General features: G+C 44.0%; 1 pseudogene; it reads left to right on the top strand.

Moving 5' to 3' along the window:
• Positions 1-19255: 19255 nt before the first annotated feature.
• LOC136309707 (U4 spliceosomal RNA) lies at positions 19256-19321 on the top strand (annotated as a pseudogene).
• The last annotated feature ends 1563 nt before the right edge of the window (positions 19322-20884 follow it).

Below are 20884 nucleotides of genomic sequence, written 5' to 3'. Positions count from 1 at the left end.
CCTTAAGCAAGTTACACCTGAGCCTCCATTTCCTTGCTTAAGCAAAATAAAAGTTCCAGAAAAAGTAAGTCTTTCAGTAGCTCCCCCACGCCCAATCCACAGCCCCTAGTCTCCCCATCCCCCAAATGCATGCACCCAGATAGATAAATAGGTAGATAGAAAGATAGATAGATACCTATATATAATATAAATACATAGGCATATATATATGTATATGCGTATATTGTATGTCGGGATTCTTTTGGCTGAAAGTACAAAACAACAACCTACAAATGTATGATTTACTTATCAAGAAGTCTGAAGGTAATAAATGTCCCTCATGTGTCTAACTCTTACTTATTGCTATCTAATAGGAACCTCAAACTTAACATGGTTACAATTGAACTTTTGATTCCTGACCACCACCCCACCCCGAACCTTTTTCTCCCTTACTGAAATGAACCCTTGGTTGCTCAAACCCAAAAGCTCCTCAGAATCACTTTCAATTTCTCTCTTAAACTCTCTTTTTACATCCACTCCATCACCTAGTCCAGTCCTGCTTTCCCTAAATCTGGCAGGAGCCCTATTTTTTTTTTTTTTTTTTTTTTGTATTTCTCGGGAAACCGGGAGGCAGTCAGACAGACTCCCGCATGCGCCCGACCGGGATCCACCCGGCACGCCCACCAGGGGGCGATGCTCTGCCCAACGGGGCGTCGCTCTGCCGCGACCAGAGCCACTCTAGCGCGTGGGGCAGAGGCCAAGGAGCCATCCCCAGCGCCCGGGCCATCTTTTGCTCCAATGGAACCTCGGCTGCGGGAGGGGAAGAGAGAGACAGAGAGGAAGGAGAGGGGGAGGGGTGGAGAAGCAGATGGGCGCTTCTCCTGTGTGCCCTGGCCGGGAATGGAACCCTGGACTTCCGCACGCCAGGCCAACGCTCTACCACTGAACCAACCAGCCAGGGCAGGAGCTCTATTTTGAATAGGATGAAACAAGAATTCAGGGCCACTCAACTGCCCAACCCTTTTAATGTGTCCATGGAGTCATGTGATTACATGACTGTACAGTCAAGATAAGGTTTTTTGTTTTTTTTGTGTGTGTGTGTGACAGAGACAAAGAGAGGGACGGATAGGGACAGACAGGCAGAAAGGGAGAAAGATGAGAAGCATCAATTCTTCGTTGCTGCACTTTAGTTGTTCATTGATTGCTTTCTCATATGTGCCTTGACCAGGGGGGCTATAGCAGAGAGAGTGACCCCTTGCTCAAGCCAGAGACCTTGGGCTTCAAGCCAGTGACCTTTGAGCTCAAGTCTGTGACCACGGGTCATGTCTATGATCCCATGTTCAAGCCAGCAACCCCGTGCTCAAGCTGATGACCTCGGGGTTTCAAACCTGGGTCCTCTGCGTCCCAGTCTGACGCTCTATCCACCGCACCATCACCTGGTCAGGCAAAGATAAGGTATTTTAATTGCAATCAACAAGACCATCAATTCCCTGCATTCGCTGCCCCGCATTGGAGAGCTAGGGCATTTGGGGGGAAACAGCTAAAGAGACGCTAAATTAGGGAATCCATTCAGTTTGGGTTTAGTGGCAGTCCTCATGACACTCACAATCTTTTCTATGCACAGGCGCTGCCGGTCATCCTGGCATGGGAGTGGTTTCCAGGATACCTCCTGCCCACACTACTGACTCATGCAATATTGAGACACTAAGGTGCAGGGCCAGAGGTCATGGAGACCAGAGCGGAGGGGAGGAATCTGGGTTCTTGATGATATCATTCATTGCTCCCTTAAATGAACCAACTTTGCAATTCTCTACATTCAAACATCTTATAAGCATGTCATATGTTTATAGATTGGATATTGTTTCCTTTCAGCCAAAGGGATCTCAACAGATACGACAGTATAGGCTGATGCACGTCTAAAATTCATCTGGAAGGAGGTATGCAAAACTGGTAATGGTGAGAGAGAGACTTATGATTTCTGGATATTTTTATTTTGCTTGAATTCTGTTTATCTTGGATCAGCTTTCACCATTTCAAAAATTAGAAAGCAAAACTTCAAAAGTCCATGGCACAATTGAGTTTTACATTTCTTTTAAGTGCATGAAATAAATAAATTTAATCAGGCAAGCCCAGCCCTTACTGAATAGTCTCAGAGAGGCTATTGGGACAGCGAAGAAGGAAAGGTTGTTGGCAAGTTTGGTTACTAAAAAGGGTTGGAAGGTGATCTGGGACTCAGCGTGCAGAGCTCGAGGGACAGGCAGGATTTTTTCTGCCTGTGTTCCTGCCACGGAGCAGCTCAGCCAGCCCAGACTGACATTTCAAAGAGTCTCCAGGAACCTGGCACAAGCCACCCCTTTGAAGTTTTTCTAAATGTCTACTTCAAATGTGTCAGCCTGCCTGCTTTTCTTCAAAGACAGTAGAGAAAATGCTGCTGGCGAGCGAAGGGACCTCAAAGATGGTTTTCTCATTTGTTTTTCAAGTCAGGAGGTAGGATCTTTCTCAAAGTCACACGAAGTCAACACACGAAGTCAATTGGTGACCGTGTGAGAGTCACCAAGAACTTCCCTGTCTGCTTGTGTGGACTTAGTTTGGCTCCTTTACGCTCCCAGTCTGCCCAGGGTCCCTACTCCTCCAATGGGCCTCCCTGGTCCTCAATGCTAGCACTGGGAAACTCCCTCTGAAGAATGACCTTGACATCTACAGTCCATAAGTCTGCAGAATGTTGCATTTTCTAACCCCTTCCCAGAGATTTACAGAATGTCATAGCACATTACAGGCTCTGGAAAATCTTGCAATAAAGGGAACTATTTTAAGTAAAACTTCTCCCACAATGGAAGCTCTAGCATCAGTCTGCCGGGGGTTCCTAGCCTCCCTGAGGATTCACACCACTGAGCTAGGTGGCCCTGGGAAAAACATATAATGACTCTGAGCTTCAGTTTTCTCGTCAATAAAATAAAGATTTTAATAACACCCACCTCACAGAGTTGCCATGAGGATTGATAGCACAAATCCACAATTATTAGATATCCGTGTTTCAAAATTTAGAAATTTTTAGGTGTTAGAAAAGTAATGTGGTGTCCTGGCCAGTTGGTTCAGTGGTAGAGTGTCGGCCTGGTGTGTGGATATCCCAGGTTCAATTCTCGATCAGGGTACACAGGAAAAGCAACCATCTGCTTCTCCACCCCTCCTTCTCCCCCTCCTCCCCTTCTTCCCCTCTGGCAGCAATGGCTTGATTGGTTTGAGTGCATTTGCCCTGGGTGCTAAGGATGGCTCAGAGGAGTCTCTGCCTCAGGTGCTATAAATAGTTTGGTTGAGAGCATGGCCCCAGATGTAAAGAGCATCGGCCCCAGACAGAGGTTGCCAGGTAGATCCTGGTGGGGCATATGCAGGAATCTGTCTCTTTATCTTCTCCTCTCCTCTCAATTGGAAAAGAAAAAAAAAAGTCATGTGGCATATATGCCATATATTTTATAGCTTCTCATAATCAAACACATTTATATGAAACATGAATATTCACACTAAGTGGGTTCAACAAGACAATAAAGACCTCAGAAAAGGTCAAGGTTTTCTCCCAAATAAGTTTTGGTGCCAGACTTTTGGGAAATTGTTGGTTTTCATAGCTTTTAAAAAAAAATACTTTCAGAATTGCAGATAAAAAAATAAGAACATGTAATGAAAATAGTAGTTACTCTCTATTAAGCATTTACTTGAGCTAGGCAATGTTCCAAGCACCTCACGTGGATTAACTTTTGATTTCACAAAACAACCTCATGTGGTTAATATATTGTACTCCCCTTTAGGCAAATGAGCAAACTGGGGCAGAGAGGGACTAAGTAACATACTCAAGCAGCAGTGTTGAGATTAAATGAGCCCTGGTCAGTTGGCTCAGCAGTAGAGAGTCGGCCCATGTGTGGAAGTCCTGGGTTCGATTCCCGGTCAGGGCACATAGAAGAAGTGATCATCTGCTTCTCCATCCCTTCCCCCACTTTTCTCTCTTTCTCTCTCTTCTTCCTGCAGCCATGATTCATTCAAACAAGTTGGCCAGGGTGCTGAGGATGACACCATGGCCTCACCTCAGGTACTAAAATAGCTCGGTTGCTGAGCAACAGAGCAATGGCTCCAGATGGGCAGAGCATTGCCCCATAAGGGGCTTGCTGGGTGGATCCTGGTCAGGGCGCATGTGGGAGTCTGTCTCACTGCCTCCCCACTTCTCACTTAATAATAATAATTTTTAAAAAAGAGATTAAATGAGGTAAGGAATATGAGTTGTCTATCATAGTCCTGGCATATAATCACCACTCCATAAGTGTGAGCTATTATGATCTTATTAATAGCATCTTTTCAATGGTGGAAAAATTATGACTGATTTTTATCTTCTCTGTGCATATGTGCAAGTTCTAATTTTATTATAATTAAAATATTCTGTGTGGGGAAAAGTGTTTTTAAAAAAAATGAATTTCTGAATTGAACTTCATCTCTCAATTGGTTTTTCTGACTCCCTCTATCAAATTCAATGCTGGTCCGGGAAGAAATGGATATGTCACCTCAAGGTTGACCTCCTTGGGTACAGACAGTCCAGATATAGAGTGCTGTTAGCTGATAGCTTCCAGCTACAGCATCTTTGGAATCTGTCTCAACTTTCAAGCCAAGACCATGGTCTTCTTGAGTAGCCCCCAGCCAATGACTGAGGGGTAGGATTAGGGGCTGCCTGTTTCTGCCCAACATGGGGTTTCTCTCACCAACCATCTATGTTTGTAGCTTCCAACTGAGTATGTCAAGACTTTGTCAGATCTGCACTCTAGCCTGAGGCTCCTTGGACCAATTTGGCTTCCTCCCATATTTTTTACAAGCAGAACACTCCAAAGAACCTTGATTTAGGGCTCAGCTAAGGGGTAGAAACCTCTTGGCTTTTGAAGGGTGGGTTGCTCTCTAGTCCCAGAAGATGAGAAATAATTATCCATCTTAAATAGGAGCAGTGACCCAGTCCCCTTCAGCAATGATTGGTCCAGAATGGACACATGACCCAGCTCTTAGCCAATGAAAGGTCAGGAGAAATCAGGGCTCACTTCATTAATAAGATAAAGCTTCATGAGGTAAAAGCGCTTTGCTCCTGCTCCTTCCTTCCTTCTTTGATCAATATCACGTGATCATATGATGTGGGGCACTGCAGCAGCTGTCGCAGGTGTTGAGTCTGAGGTCAAAAGCCAACTGCTGGAGATGACAGAGCAGAAAGATGAGAGGAGCTCGCTTCCTTGAGAACACCATGAACTACTGCCAACAACTTTGAAGCTGCCGACCTCCAGACTTTTGTTACTCCAATGGAGGTATTTGGACTTTTCCTGAAAGGGAGATGTTTAGAAAATCCTCCCGTCTTCAAATTGCCAACACCTAAACATGACACTTATCTCTCCCTTGCTTCATATCCTTCTACGCCTCCCCATTGTTCCAAGGTCAGGGTTGTAAGCTCCTTGTTATAAAGACCAGCAGTCTGGCCCCTGCTGGCCCCTTGCATCACCCCTGACTGTCTCTTCCTGCTTAGACTCCAGTCAGGCTGAACTACTTTTAGTTATCAAGTATCTTATCTCACCTCTAGAGTTCTGCGTGTGCTGGTTCCTCTAAACTTTTCTTCCCTTGCTGCATCTAGCTCTCTCTTCATTCCTCAGCTCTCAGTTCAAATGGTGTCTCTTCCAGGAAGCCTTCCTTGATTTCTAGAATGGATTCAGTAAACCCTTGGGACTCCCATTGCACCTTATTCTTGCTTCTATTAAAATACTTAGCAAACTAGCCTGACCTGTGGTGGCTCAATGGGTAAAAGCATCAACTTGGAACACTGAGGTTGCCGGTTCAAAACTCTGGGCTTCCCTGGTCAAGGCACATATGGGAGTTGATGCTTTCTGCTCCTCCCTCCCTTCTCTCTCTCTCTCTCTCTCTCTCTCTCTCTTTCTCTCTCTGACTCCTCTCTCTAAAATTAATAAATAAAATCTAAAAATAAATAAATAAAAATAAAATACTTAGCAAACTAGATTGTAATTGTCTGTTTTTATGAATGGTGAATTTGTCCTTGCTCTCAACTATTCCACTTCCTTTTTTATTTTTAACCACTGGCATGCTGACTGAAAGCTACCTTGGGCTCCTGACCAGATGCTTGTCTGTACACTCACAGAAGCAACTGCCTCCTATAGAGCTCTTCATGAGTTCCCTTCTGCAGTGCTGCTTCTGTAGCTGGACACAATCCATTTCTCAATTTGACTGGTGATTCTTTTCAGATCCTCTAAGTTCTCTTCCGAGCCTTCACTTCCCCACTCCTCTCATAATTGTGGGAGGTCTACTTCCTATAATAAATCCCTTACATTATGAAATAGTCACTCACAGTGAGGCTGCTCTCCTGACCAATACATAATCCATGAGTAGACACCACTCCTGGCTTTGGGGATGGAGACTGATCCAGACCACATCCAGAGAGAATTGGTTCAGGCATAGACATATGACCCAGTTCTGGCCAATGAGAGCCTGACTCAGGAATTTGGCTGAAACAATTAGAAAGCAGAAGCAATATTTTCACTGGTGTTGCCGAGCTGGTTGTTTGGAAGCCTGAAGCTGCTGGAGATCATCTTGTCACAACGTGTAATGGGCCTGCCTGAGAATAAAGCCAACATAGAGGAAAACAGGATGAAAAAAGGGAGAGGAATAGATACCATGTGATATCATTTAAGTATTTGCATCCAGCTTGGCCTGAAGCTAAACAAGTCAGTATGAGTTAGATTTTTGAACCTTCCAAATGAAAGTGTCCTGGTTACCCTCGGTGAACAGTAAATATCTGCTGAACAAATGGATAGATCCCAAATTGGCAGTGGCTATTTCCTTCTTTTGTTACTTCCTTTTATTATTATTTTTTCCTTTTGGAGGGTAAGTGGCATATTAAATTTTTAGTTATTTAATCTGACCATTTTTCTTACAGATTAAAAACTGAGGCTCAATGAGGAAGTATAACTCATTCAGGATTTTATGGTCAGCTCCTATTAGAATCAAAACCAGTGGCCAGGCCTGACCAGGTGGTAGCACAGTGGATAGAGCATTGGACTGGGATGTGGAGGACTCAGGTTTGAGACCCTGAGGTCACCAGCTTGAGCAAGGGTTCATCTGGTTTGAGCAAAGCTCACCAGCTTGGACCCAAGGTTGCTGGCTTGAGCAAGGGGTTACTCGGTCTGCTGAAGGCCCATGGTCAAGGCACATATGAGAAAGCAATCAATGAACAACTAAGGTGTCACAATGAAAAACTGATGATTGATGCTTCTCATCTCTCTCCATTCCTGTCTGTCTGTCCCTATCTATCCCTCTCTCTGACTCTCTCTGTCTCTGTAAAAAACAACAACAAAAAAACCAGTGGCCAGGTTGAGAATGCCTAAACTGAATCTGATCATGAGGAAATAACAGGCAAATCCAAACTGAGGAACACTGTTTATTTTTTCTTCTTCTTCTTCTTTTCCAGGTGAGAGGAGGGGAGATAGAGACAAGACTCCCACATGCGCCTTGACCGGGATCCACCCGGCAAGCCCTGTCAGAGGCCATGCTCACAACCAAGCATCTATTGGGTGTTTTTGCCCAATTTTTCTGTAGGTTTGATATCGTTAACAAATAAAACATTTAAAAGCAAAGATAGCCTGGCCTGTGGTGGCACAGTGGATAAAGCACTGACCTGCTATGCTGAGGTCGCTGGTTCAAAACCCTGAACTTGCCCAGTCAAGGCACATATAACAAGTAACCAATTGAAGTGAAGTTATTGTGAGTTGATACTTCTCACTCCCCTGCTCCATAAAACAAACAAACAAATATATATATATATATATATATATATATATATATATATATATATATTAAGATAAAAATGTTAGAGACCAGACTTATAGGCCAGCCCACTCTTACTCTGTGTGTTGTAATTCTATGCTTACCCCAAGATGAAGGCAGAGACAAAATGGCCATGGATGGCTTAAACCAATCAAAATTTATTCCACGACCCTGGCATGTTGTTCCTTACCACCCAGAATTAGGTTCTGCTGGCAAATAAGAAGAAAAATTAAGAAATCAACAGGGGTCGGCCTGACCAGATGATGGCACAGTGGATAGAGTGTCAGACTGAGATGCCAAGGACCCAGATTCGAGATCCCGAGGTCGACAGCTTGAGCATGGGCTCATCTAGTTTGAACAAAAGCTCACCAGCTTGGACCCAAGGTCGCTGGTTTGAGCAAGGGGTTACTCAGTCTGCTGTGGCCCCATGGTCAAGGCACATATGAGAAAGCAATCAATGAACAACTAAGGTGTCACAACAAAAAACTAATGATTGATGCTTCTCATCTCTCTCCGTCCCTATCTATCCCTCTCTCTGACTCTTTCTGTAAAAAAAAAAAAAAAAGAAAAAGAAAAAAAGAAAGAAAGAAATCAACAACAGAGTTCCTTCTGGGTCGGGGTTTCATACGTAGCAGAGCAGCTCCCTCACTGTGATCTATTGAAAGTCAGCCCTTGACACAAGGGTTTGGTTTGTTTTTTCTTTATTTTCTTTTTATAAAACAAAAAACAAAAAAAACAGGGTTCAATCCCAAGTCGGGGCACATGTGGAAAGCAACCAGTGAATGCACCACTGAGTGGAACAACAAATGAATGCTTCCCTTCTCCCTCCCCTCTCTCTTCCTTCCTTTCTCTGTCTCTCCAAAAATCAAGCAATAAGTTATAAAAATTAAACCCTGGCTTGATCACTCGGTTGCTTGGAGTGTCGTCCTGGAGCACAGAGGTTGCCAGTAAAATGGCCCAGTTGGGGCACATACAGGAGCAGCTTGATGTTCCTGTCCCTCTCTCCTTGCCTCTCTCATAAATAAATAGATAAACAAACAAACAGAGTTTGCTTCTTGGCTTTGGTGGTCTCTTGAGTGGGGACCTTCATTCTCCTTTTGTGATCTGGACCAAAGAAAAACTTGGACCCAAATAGGATGCCAAGAAAGCCCAGAGTCCCTGAGATCTGTAACCTAGTCCTGGTACTTGACACTGGACACCAAGTGCTGCCTATCCAGCGTTCCCCAATGTCTGCTCACAGCACCCGGTATTTATTAGGAGAACTAACTTTACTTCAACCACGCTCAGTCCCTGAAGTTCGGGTGAGGCTGTGTTCCTCCCCAGGTAGGAATGTGACCAGGCCTGGACAATCAGAGCGTTGCCTTCCTTGAGTGACAGTGATTGGTTCAGAGATGGGCCATGACCTCAGTTAGTTCAAACAGAGTAAATGCTGGCACTTCAGCCGAGTTTCCAGGAAATGACCCTCTCTTTCTCACCAGACTCGTACAGTAAGTAGCCCCTCCTCACCTGCAGTTTGCTTTCTGCAATTTCAGTTACCTGCGCTCAACTGTGGCCCAAAAATATTAAATGGAAAATTCTAGAAATAAATAATTTATAAGTTTTAAATTGTGCATCATTCTGAGTATTGTAAAAAAAGTCTTAAGACTATACTTTCAGGGATCATTTCTCTAGTTCATAATAAAATCTTGCACCATCCATAAATTGCTTCCTTTAAGTGAAAAGGTATGTAAGTACCGGAAAAAACATAGTATATATAGGGTTTGGTACAGTCCAAGGTTTTGGGCATCGACTAGGTCTTGAAACATAATCCCTGTGAATAAGGGGGGACTACTGTACCTGGCGGGATGTAGGTATGGAGCTACTGGTTGCCATCTTGTTACAAGGAGACAGCCAAGAGTTGGTAGGACACTGTGACTAGCAACCTCACTTGGGTTCATGGATCCAGCCAGGCCTAAAGCTAGAACTCTTCCATTATTTCAGTCATTTAAGGTTTTTGTTGTTGTTGTTTTACTTAATGCAATAAATTGCTTTTCTTGCATAAACCAGCCTCAAATGGGTTTTCTGTCATTTACAAATAAAAAAAAATCCTAAGTTTCTCAACTTTTGAAGAAGCATGTTTGAAAGGCAAATTCTCCGGTCTGGTCCCCAAAGATTGTGACTGAGTCACGTGGGCTCCTCCAGGACCTTGTTCCTCCAGGTCCCCAGTGTAGGTGCTCTCGCCCATCTCAATCTGAGACTGCCAACTTGGGGCGAAGGAAAGGGGGCCTGTTCATTACACCTGGAGGGAAAAGAAACGCAGACCTTTCTGTCACAACATCCCAGCTAAGCTGTTTGGCAAAGACTAGGGGAAATACCTTTCATTCTTTTTCAATGATTCTGGAGTTGAGGAAATGTAAGCAACTTCTTTCTCAATCGAATACCAGTAAAAGTTAAATTCTCCTTGCTCCACAGTGTTGCTAAAGCACCCTGAAACACCCAGGCAAGAACCGTTTGCCAGCCAAACCCAGTGATTGCAAACGCTGCCGCTTTGAGATGCCCAGCAGGGAGGCAACAAACAGGGTGTGGCCCTGCCTGTGGAGAACAGGGGAGCTCAGGACCTCTCGGCCTATAAATGACATTTAAAATTATTTATAGCCTGACTAGGCAATGGTGCAGTGGATAAAGTGTCGGCCTGGGGTGCAGAGGACCCAGGTTTAAAGCCCAAGGTTGCTTGCCTGAAAGTGGGATCATAGACATGACCTCACGGTCACTAGCTTGAGACCAAAGGTAGCTGGCTTGAAGCCCAAGGTTGCTGGCTTGAGCAAAGGGTCAGTGGCTTGGTTGGAGCCCTCGGCCCAGGTACATATAAGAAAGCAATCAATGCATAACTAAAGTACAGCAACGAAGAAATGATGCTTCTCATTTCTCTCCCTTCCTGTCTGTCTGTCTCTCTCTCTCAAAAAAAAAAAATTATTTATATACTTCCCTGGAATCAGGATGCACACAAAGCTATCAGGATCTGATTTCTCTTTTTTATCTCAGCATTGCTATCTTCTGAGGTGGCTGCACTCTCGGAGAATGTGGGCCCCCAAGACAACATCCTAAAGTTTAGGGACCATAGCAGAAAACTGTTCTGTTTCTCAATTGTTCCAGCAGAAATCCAGGAAGAAGCTGGCATTGGCCTGACTTGCGGGATCACATGGTGGTCTCCGAACCAATCACAGGTAGCTAAAGAGTTATGGTGGTATGATTGGTCAGATCTGAGTCAATGTGCCCATCCCTGGGGGGGATCTATCTACCAATTCCTGTCAATCATCTGAGAGCTGCTCTCTAAAGTTTTAATTGCCCAGAGTTCCAGCATGCAAGAACAAACTGGTCCCTGGTGACCTAAAAAAGCCCTCAAAGAGATAAAGGTTGGGTCAGTGTACATTGAAGGTTAGGACAATGGCCAGGGCACTGATAGTATCTTCTACATTCTCTGAAGGAAAACTGGGTTCTGTAATTAGAAGAAAGCACTGATGGTAGGCAGACCAAAGGAACAGCTGTTTATCTAAGGAGCCAACTGGGTGGCCCACTCAATCTCAGAGCCCAACAATCAAGCATAGGAAATTTGCATGGATGTTTCTAGCTTTGTAACTTTAGGGTAGTCCTTTGTCCTCTCCAAGCTTTGGCGTTTTCATCTGTAAAATGAGAATCGTAACTCTTATCTGCCGTGAGTGTTGTGAGAATTAAATGGACAAAGGATGTCAAGTGTTTGTACTCAGCAGAAACTCAATAAATGGTAGCCAATGTGGCAGACCCTGCCAGTTACCCATCTCCCCAATTCATTTTCTTCTTCTTCTTCGTGTGTAATAGAAACCCCAAGTTTAGTTGGGCACATGGGCACCCAAAATAAAGACTACATTTCCCAGCTTCCCTTGCCACTAGGTGTGGCCATGTGACCCCATGTAATCAGTGGGGTTGCCAGGGCCAAGTGCTCCCAGTGGGTCACACAAAGAGATTCTGATACCGCTGACATTCTCCACACCACCCTCACACAGAACAGTGTAACTCTCTGGCTCTCCAAACTTCACACCCCTTCACTTAACTTTGTTTTATATAGTGGACAACTTTGTGTTAAGGCAATAGAAAAGTATCCTTGACTTCCACCCTCTTTAGAAATATATTACATAAATACTTTTAATCTGAGTGTTTCAGTCTTGGCACCAGTGACATTTGTGGCCAGATAATTGTCGGTAGTGGGGTCCATCCTGTGCACTGTAGGATATTAGCAGCATCTTTGGCCTCCACGCACTAAAAGCCGTAAGTACCCTTTTTTCACTGCCATCCCTCAGTTAAAACAACCAAAATGCCTAAACATTGCCACATGTACTCCAGGGACAAAATCACCCTCGGTTGGGAACCATTGTTAACTCATGCTGCAAACTGCTGAGGGTAAAATCAGGGATAAGCATTAATTTCCCAAGTTGGTAATTCCCAAATTCTTTCACTGACAAAATCCACTGGGGCCCCTGTAAACAGATGAATGACTGAATAAGAAAACAATTTCATCCAGAGAGACCTCAATTTAAGGTGACCCCCTCCCTCCACCCACCGCCCCTCTCCGTGGGCCAGCTAGTTTCCCTGAAAGCCTGCGCCTCAGCCCAGATCAGTGCATCTGAACCTCAGAGGAAGGGGCCAGCACTTACGAATTTCCCACAAGATGACTTTTCAGACCCCTGCCCTGCTCAGTATTTCACAGCCCACAATATCTGTCCTTGTAGTTTTTCTCCTCGTATGCAATAATTCATGCATGGTCCAAATGGGATTAATTGGATTAGCAAATCCAGTTAACAAAGTAACTCACTCACTGAGTGCCTGTGAAAAGGGAAAGGGTGCCCTCAAACTGAGAATTCAACCAGTAGTGTTTGTCTAAGAACTGTTATTCTGTCTCCTATTATATGTTGGGTCCTTTAGCTGGTTTATTCATTATTATTATTATTATTATTAATAATAATAATTTTTTAGAAAGAGGAGAGAGAGAGAGAGAAGGGGAGTGGGTAGGAACGGGAAGCATCAACTCATAGTAGTTGCTTCTTGCATGTGCCTTGACCGGGCAAGCCCAACGCTTTGAACCAGTGACCCCAGCATTCCAGGTTGACACTTTATCCACTGTGCCACCACAGATCAGGCTCAGCTGGGTTATTTTTAAGGCCCATAGCAAACACTGGAATCATTCCCATAGAAGAAACTGAGGCACAAAGAGCTTAAATGGTTTACCCAAACCACATAGAAAGTGAGAAGAGTATTATTACATGCCTAAACCCATTGCAGCAAGTGGATGTTTTGGAGTTATTATGATTCACTTAAACTATGTAAGGATGTGTGTTTTTGTGTACAGACAGATACATACATGTGTGTCCATTCACTTGGACACAGAAACTCTGGGGCTGGGAAGAGGCCCAGCCTTTCCCTTAAACACATGGCCATTCAAAGCACCCTTTCCCCCCAACTGAGGTTCTGTAAGCAAGAAAAAAAGGGGCAGGACAGTTATTAGATAGGCAACCACCAATGCCTGCTACGTACCTCCTTCATTTTATAGATGGGAGAGTTCCCACAACAAATTTATTGGCAGGACTGGACCTTGAGCCCACTGTCTGGACCAGCACACTCTCCACACTGTCTGTTACAACTAGGGACTGCCTGTCTGCTGGGAGCTGTTTCTCGGGAAACAGCAATCAGCCACACAGGAGCCTCCCATCCCCCACCAACCCACCCCCTGGGGAGTGGACACAGATCCCACCTGCTTGAGGAATAGGAGGTGATGCTCTGGTCACTAGGGGACTCATTGTCAAAGCAAAACCCTGTGAGTCATTCTGCAAGGCTCCAGGGGAAAAGGACTCCCACATAGGGGCCCATCCCAGAGAGCAATAAAACCTTGGCTCAAGGCCCAGGCTTTCAGGGAAACTAGCTGGCCCACTGAGATGGGCGGTGGGTGGAGGGAGGGGGTCACCTTAAATTGAGGTCTCTCTGGATGAAATTGTTTTCTTATTCAATCATTCATCAACTTTTTATACTTAAGATTTTTATATTTTCGTTCAACAAATATTTATTGGGAGGGGCAAGGTAGCTCACTTTTAACTATACTTAATTGAATTGTAAACATTCATTATTATGGAGTACGTGCTGCTTTTGTTAAGCTTTGTTTTAAATTAATTTTTAATAATGACTGATACATAGGCACATTCTCTTTGTAACCACCATGATGCAAGGTAACTTACACATGATGCATGAGTGATATCTTTCCAGACTTTTTTGAGTGCTTCTACATGGGCCCATAGAAAAGTTATACAAGGGCCCTGGCCATGTAGCTCAGTTGGTTAGAGCAGTGGTCCCCAACCTTTTTTGGGCCATGGACCGGTTTAATGTCCAGAAAATATTTTCACAGACCGGTTTTAGGGTGGGACGGATAAATGTATCGCATGACCGAGACAAGTATCAACAGGAGTCTTAAACGGATGTAACAGTGGGAAGCTGGTCATTTAAAAAAAATAAAACATCGTTCAGACTTAAATATAAATAAAACGGAAATAATGTAAGTTATTTATTCTTTCTCTGAAGACCAGTACCAAATGGCCCACGGACTGGTACCAGTCCGCAGCCTGGGGGTTGGGGACCACTGGGTTAGACCATCGTCCTGATATGCAAAGGTTACAGGTTCAATCCCTAGTCAGGACACATGCAGGAATAGATTGATGATGTTTCTTTCTCTCTTTTTCATTCCTTTCCTCTCTCTCTAAAGTCAATAAATAAATTAATTTTTTAAAAAAAGAAAAGTTAGCCTGACCTGTGGTGGCGCAGTGGATAAAGCGTCGACCTGGAACGCTGAGGTCGCCAGTTCGAAACCCTGGGCTTGCCCAGTCAAGGCACATATGGGAGTTGATGCTTCCTGCTCCTCCCCCCTTCTCTCTCCCTTCTCTCTCTTTCTCTCTCTCTCCCCCTTCTCTAAAATAAATAAATAAAATCTTTAAAAAAATTAAAAAAAAGAAAAGTTATACAATTGTTTTGTGTGTATTTGCATATATGCTCTCATGAATTTGTTTGTAATTTTTTTAAAAAACAACTGGAATTGAATTTATTGAGGTGTTATTATGTGCCAGGCACAGCTAGGTGCTAGAGATACAGCAGTAAACAAGGTATAACTGCTCCTTGAGTTAAATGGGAGACATGACTAAACAAAGAGATCATTATGATGGAACCTAATAAGTGCAACAAAAACTAGAAGAAAGGGGGCTGTGTGAGATTCCAGAAAGAGCACCCAGCCCAGGGAGTATTAGTCAGGGGTATTTAGGTTGTGATGGAATTCCCACCAAACTAGTCAAATAAATAAAGAAGGGTAGAGGGATTATGGATTTATGAGAAATCATGTAAAACTGCCTTCAGGCATGACTAAATCCAGGGGCTTAAATAATGTAAAAAAAATACATCTCTCTGTCTCTTCTCTTCTCTCTCTCTCTCTCTCTTTCTCTCTGTTGTTTTGGATTTACTTTCAGATAGGCTTTTCACACATGGTGGTCAGCAGCTACTCCAAGCTTGCTTTGTGTTGTAACTGGCAACCCCAGTAGAAAGGGAGATCCTCTTTCCCAACAATTCCAACCAAAGTCCCAGGAATAAATCTAATTGGCCTCTCTGGAATGACACACCCATCCAGGAACCAATCACTGTGGCCAGAGAAATGTAATATACTGATTGGCCAGGCTCATCCATAAAGCCAGGGCCCCATCCCTGAAACCTATGGATAAAAGTAAGGGAGGGAGTGGTTCCCCAAAGGAAAATTGAGATGCTGCTTTCTGATCCAGAGGAAATAAATGTCACAATGGCAAGGTAAAAGATCCTCACTGCAGAAAGCTGTCTGGAGAGGTTGACCTCTAAACCAAAAATCTCAAGGATGAACTGGATTGTGCCAGGTAACAGGGGGAACAGGAGCAGAAAGGGTGCTACCGGCAGAGAGGGCAGCATGCGCAAAGGTCTGGAGAGCATTGCTTGTTCCAGAAAGTGCAAATGATTTACTCTGACTGATGGGTCCTGTAAAAGGAAGGAAAGGAAGTGTTGAGGTCAGAGAGAAAGAGGATGCCTTTAGGGAACTGTGGTTTTTATCCAGCCCCCTTCTCACTCATCTCTCTACCTCCCTACCCCATCCATTTCCTGGGGATCATGACTCAGTCATGGGGTGTTCACACTCTCCTACTTTAAGCTTGGTACAGTTTCTCTTTCTCAGCAAATGTGTCATTCATCAGCAGGTCGTGTCACACCACTGAGCCACTCTGTGTGTTCCCAAAAGTCAGCTGATCATCACAGATTCAACCACCAATCTCTCAGAGTTTCACAAGGCAAAGGAATTCCAACATGAAAATCAAGGGAGCGTTAATATATGTGAAACAGCCAGGGGCATAGCACACAGATGTTCAGGCAACTTTTGCTCATTTGGAAAGAGGCAAATCACATCATAACTAGGGCTACAGCAACCTTTTATCAAGCGAGTCCTGTCTCTAGGAGCTGAGTTCTCTTTCAGAAGAACTCTATGAGGGAAATGCTTTTGCTAGCCCCATTTCACTGATGAGGACTGAGCCTAAGAACTCAGATTTGCCCCGAATCTTACATGCATGATTTCTTTTTAATCCTCACAGTGAGGATTAAAAAGAAATTATGCATGTAAAGTGCCACCTTCCCTCTCTTTCTCTCTCTCTCTCATCACTAAAATAAAATTTTAAAACAATCAGTTGATATGGAAGCAGTTCATTTAGATATGGAAAACTAAGACCCAGAGAGTTTGAATAACTTGCTGGAATCACACAGCAAAAGGAAGGTTGGGAGGAGGGTCATACATTGCTGGTGGGATTATAGAATGGTGCAGCCACTTTGGAATAGTCTGGCAGTTCTTCAAAAGGTTAAACAGCATTACTATATCACCCAGCAACTCCACTCCCAGGTATATACCCCCTAATGAAAAACATATGTCCGCACAAAAACGTGGAAACTAAGTTGATAGCAGCATTATTTATTCTAGTCAAGCATAGAAACAACCCAAATGTTCAACAACTGATGAATGGATAAATAAAATGCCATCTATCCGTAAAGTGGAATGTTATTCAGCAATAAAAAGGAGTGATACATGCTACAACATGGTTGAACCCTGAAAACACGCTAAGTGAAAGAAAGAACCAAAGAAGCACATATGATATAATCATATTTATATAAAACGTCCGGACTAGGCAAGTCTATAGAGACAAAGTTGATTAGTGATCTCCAAGGGCTACAGGGAGAGGGCTAGGGGGCTAAGTGGAGAGTGTCTAATGATGGGTACAAGGCTTCTATTGAGGGTGGTGATGAAAGTGTTCTAAACTTGATTGTGGAGATGACTGCACCACTCTGAAATTTTATGAAAAGCCATTAAACTGAATACTTTAAATGGGTGATTTATATGGTATGTGAATTTTGCATCTCAATAAAGCTGTTAAAGTAGAGAAACAAAGCAAAAGCAAAGTAAGGGGATGGTGTGACTGTGACCTAAACCACAACCGATGCCTGAACATCTGCTCCTAGTATGTGCTTAACTAGCCTGAGCTAAGAAAAAAGGGAGGAGGAGGGAAGAGAAAGAATATATTAGTTCAAATAATGGAAAAGTCAATAAGTGTTTCAGGCATGGCTGGATCCAGGAGCTCAGTCATTCTCGGTCTCTGGACTCAGATTTGCTTGTATTGCTTTATTCCCGAGCAAGTGATTGGTGCTTCTTACCATCCAGCCACCCTAAGTAGTACTTTCTTCTGCATGATTTTAGTAAAGAATTGAGAGAGGGTTCTCATCGACCTGACTGGGGTCACTGCTGAATTAATCACAATGGCCAGGACAATCTGTGAGTCTGATGGGCCAAGACTGGGTGAAATGACTCACTCTAGAGCCAGGAAGTGAGATCAGCTCCACCCAAATCTGTAGGGGGCGCAAGTGGGTCCCCAAAGGAAAATTGAGGTCCTGGGTGGGTACGAGCCTCAGCTTCCTCTACACGCCAGTTCTGTGACCTTGGCAAAGTACTAACCCTTTTTGTGGGTCAGTGTTTTCATCTGTAAGATGCAGATAGTAATAGTATGTCCCTCAGAGGGTTGTTTTAAGGCTTAAATAAGATACCTCAGGTAAAGAGTCCTAGCACACAAGAAGCACTCGTTTTATTACCTAGTATTGTCACACATATACTATGGAGCCATTGGCCACTTCTGGGACAGCAGGAAAACAGGTAATATCAGCTGCACCTGGCCTGTGGGGGCACAGTGGATAAAGCGTGGACCTGGAATGCTGAGGTCGCCGGTTCAAAACCCCAGCTTGCCCGGTCAAGGCAAACATGGGAGTTGATGCTTCCTGCTCCTCCCCACCTTCTCTCTCTCTCTCTCTCTCTCTCTCTCTCTCTCTCTTCACTAAAATAAAATTTTTTTAAAATCAGTTGCTGGTTAAAAAGAAGTCTTGGAAGCAACTGTGAGGAAAGGAGAAAGACAGTCCTGGCACTTCCTGAGTGACAGATGGGCGGGGTGGAGGTGGGCGGCTCTACTTCCCCAGCAGAGCATCTGTCCTGTGTTGTACCTGCTCCGGCCCATTAGACTTGGAGGCCCAGTTTTGACTCTTACTGGTTATGGGCTTGGAAGATCGTGCAATTTTAGAAAAAAGGATACAAAATGATAAATATGAAATAGGAAGAAAGTGGGTATTTATTAACAAAGCAAATAATAACTCATCTCAAATTATTGGACACTTGGAGAGTCTGGACCCTTTCTTCTGAAATCTCTTTAGGCAATTTACACAGATATGCTTCCCGATTATATCCTGGCTGCCTGCTTCATCACCCGGAACACCTGCCAGTACTGGTAAATCTGCCTTTGGGCTCAATAAAGATTTTCAATAAACATCTGTGGGATGACTAATTGGTCAAATAGCTACACCCCAGATTAATGTTCATAATGGACAACCACACCTACACAGCTAAGCGCCTAATGCTTTTTTCCCCTTTAAGTAATGAAGAGGATTTTGAGAAATCTCCCCTCTTTAAAGGAAAAGATCCTGCCCAACTGATTTTGAGGTCTCTGAAATTACCCTGACCTGGGTTTGTTCCTGGCTCTGGGCTCTGCTTTCGGCAAATCATCTCCCTTCCCTGAGCCTCCATTTCCTCCTCCGTGCAATGGGAATACTTGAGAGAAATAAATGCGAATCATCTCAGCCATGTAAGTGGCCTCTCGCAGTGCCAAGGATGTGTGTCTAACACATGAACTTCCGTTATTTTTCACTTTTTTACTTATTTGTTTCACTAGGTCATACTTCCAAAAAAGGTGAAAGGTGAGTCTCTCTTCCCCCATTTCTCTCATCATCCACTTCCCCACCCCAGGAGCAACCACAAGGACAGGTTGCAAAATGGTTTAAAATGTATAGAAACAGCTTTGCGCAGTGGCAGTATCGTAGCCAATGAGGTTATCCGAGGCGCGATTATTGCTAATAAAATGTATAGAAACAGTTCGATTCCCAGCCAGGGCACACAGGAGAAGGGCCCATTTGCTTCTCCACCCCTCCCCTTCTCCTTCCTCTCTGTCTCTCTCTTCCCCTCCCGCAGCCAAGGCTCCATTGGAGCAAAGATGGCCCGGGCGCTGGGGATGGCTCTGTGGCCTCTGCCTCAGGTGCTAGAGTGGCTCTGGTCGCAACATGGCGACACCCAGGATGGGCAGAGCATCGCCCCCTGGTGGGCAGAGCGTTGCCCCTGGTGGGCGTGCCGGGTGGATCCCAGTCTGGTGCATGCGGGAGTCTGTCTGACTGTCTCTCCCTGTTTCCAGCTTCAGAAAAATGCAAAAAAAAAAAAAAATGTATAGAAACATTGCAAGAATAATTTAGAGAATTCCAGTATACCCTTCACCTGGATACACCAGTTTTTAATATTTTACCATGCTTGTTTTATCATCCTCTCTTTATGTGAATATACTTATTTGAACATCTACTCCTAATATGTGCTTAACTAAGTCTGAGCTAAAAAAAAAAAAAAAAAAAGGCGGGGGGGGGGATAGATAATGTTTATTTTTTTAACCATTTGAGACTAGATTGCACACATTGTGTCCCATTTGCCCCTTACTATTTCAGCATACATTCCCTAAGAACAGGATACTTTTTCATGTAACTACACTCCAGTTACCAGACACAGGATGTTTACCTTGACACAATACTTTATCATCCATTTTCTAATTTTGATAATTGTTGCAACAATGTCCTTTGCAGCACTTTTCCCCTCTACTGCAGGATCCAGTTCAAGGCCATGTTTTGTATTTAGTTCTGTCTTTTTGTTTTTCTTTAATCTGGAATGATTCCTCACTTTTCTTTGTCTTTTATAACATCAACATTGTGAGAATCTGGTTCACCACTCCTCTGGCTGGAATGTTCTTTCCTCACGCCTTCACGTGGCCCATTCCCTCTTCTTCTTCAAATCTTTGCTTAAATGTCACCTTCTCAGAGAGGCATTCCCTGAACATTCTGTTTAGAAGTGCAAACTCGTCCTGGCCAGTTGACTTCGTGGTAGAGTGTTGGCCCAGCCTGTGGACGTCCCAGGTTCAATTCTTGGTCAGGGTATACAGGAGAAGCAACCATCTGCTTCTCTACCCTTCCGCTTCCTCCTTCTCTCTCTTTCTCTCTTCCCCTCCTGCAGCCATGGCTGGAATGGTTAGAACAAGTTGGCCCCTGAAGATGGCTCGCCTCAGGCACTAAAATAGCTTGGTTGCCAAGCAAGAGAGCAGCGACCCCAGATGGGCAAAGCATTGCCCCATAGGGGGATTGCCGGGTGGATTCCAGTCGGGGCACATGTGGGAGTCTGTCTCTCTGCCTCCCCACCTCTCACTTAATAAAAAAAGAATTTTTTAAGTGCAAACTCCATGTATGTCTTACACACTATATCTCCATTTCTGCTTAATTTTTCTCCATGGCATTCATCCCCATCTAACATCCAGTCTATTTACTTGTTTATTTATTGTCCCTCTCCATCCACTAATAAGTCAACTCGAGGAAAGTAGGGACCGTGTCTGTTTTC

This window comes from Saccopteryx bilineata, chromosome 6, assembly GCF_036850765.1.
Source record: "Saccopteryx bilineata isolate mSacBil1 chromosome 6, mSacBil1_pri_phased_curated, whole genome shotgun sequence".
Lineage (NCBI taxonomy): Eukaryota > Metazoa > Chordata > Mammalia > Chiroptera > Emballonuridae > Saccopteryx > Saccopteryx bilineata.
The sequence above is the reverse complement of the archived record's forward strand: the minus strand, read 5'-3'. Positions and strand labels throughout refer to the sequence as shown.